The 1,401-nt window shown below is 38.1% G+C and overlaps 1 protein-coding gene across 1 annotated transcript in view; it reads left to right on the top strand.

Annotated features, from left to right (window-relative positions):
- The window catches only part of LOC106874516 (uncharacterized), a 120,878-nt gene that overhangs the window by 755 nt on the left and 118,722 nt on the right, over window positions 1–1,401 (top strand). The window lies entirely within an intron of this gene.

Below are 1,401 nucleotides of genomic sequence, written 5' to 3'. Positions count from 1 at the left end.
TCGATTCCCAGACCGGGCGTTGTGAGTGTTTATTGAGCGAAAACACCTAAAGCTCCACGAGGCTGCAGCAGGGGATGGTAGCGAACCCTGCTGTACTCTTTCACCACAACTTTCTCTCACTCTTACTTCCAGTTTTGTTGTGCCTGTAATTGAAAGGGGCCAGCCTTGTCACACTCTGTGTCATGCTGAATATCCCCGAGAACTACGTTAAGGGTACATGTGTCTGCGGAGTGCTCAGCCACTTGCACGTTAATTTCACAAGCAGCCTGTTCCGTTGATTGGATCAACGGAACCCACGACGTCGTAAGCGACGAAGTGCCACCAACATATGTCTATGTAGCGAAGGAGTATGATATAATGGTTACGGTATTGCACTCACGATCCTTAGATCGTGGGTTCAATTTCCATGCCGAGCCGCGTCTTGCTTTTTTTTTTTCTTGAGCAAAACACTTCATTTTATTGAGCTGTAAGTGGTGGGAAATGTTGGCCTGCTTACCTAACAAACGGGTTGACATTATTCAACAGCTAAAAGGATGCAAAGCGCACTGTGACCAGCGATATATATCAACATCCGATAGCCTGATTGATCACGAGATCTGTCTATGTACACACACACACACACACACACACACACACACATGCATACAGCTGGATAGATACATTGATGAATGGATGAAGGGATAGAACGTATGTATGTAACCATACATATGCACATACGCCCGCGACGTGTATGCGCATGCGATGATAAGAATTCTTATGCGTTAACACACTGAGAGTCCCGTTAGTGAAATTATGATTCCATCTCTTCTCATATTTCTTGGCTTCGGTTTTTAAGAATTCCGTTGGCGACAATTAGAAATATTAAATTCATTATGTAGAAAGCATGCTGGCGTGTCTGACTTGTTATCCGATCTTGTCATCAATTATTTCCACTATGATGTCTTTGCATTCATTAACATCAGGGAAGGTGATAAGTTATCTCGTTTTATTTTTCTCATTTGAATAAATTTGATTCCTTGAAAATTATTATAAATATTAGTTTTTCATTATATTTGTTTCTTTTTTTTTTGCTCTAGAGTTTTATCGGATGAACTCATATTTCTATTATTATTATTATTATTATTGTTCAGTAGTTTTATTTTTATAGCGTGCTTTCACTTCACTACCGAGCGCAGCTCTGTGTGCCTTGGGTATGTGCTGTGGTTTGCTGTGATGCTCTTATGGTTACTGTATTGAAAGTGTTTTGCGTAGAATGTGTGCAGTGCCCAATAGTGCAATTTTCTGTATGTTATATATATTTGTAAGTCCTGATGTTTTTGTTATGTATTTGTCTGAATATTTTTATTTTTATTATTATTATTATTATTATTATTATTATTATTATTATTATTATTATTATTA

The sequence above is a fragment of the Octopus bimaculoides genome, chromosome 26 (genome assembly GCF_001194135.2).
Source record: "Octopus bimaculoides isolate UCB-OBI-ISO-001 chromosome 26, ASM119413v2, whole genome shotgun sequence".
Classification (NCBI taxonomy): Eukaryota; Metazoa; Mollusca; class Cephalopoda; order Octopoda; family Octopodidae; genus Octopus; species Octopus bimaculoides.
The sequence above is the reverse complement of the archived record's forward strand: the minus strand, read 5'-3'. Positions and strand labels throughout refer to the sequence as shown.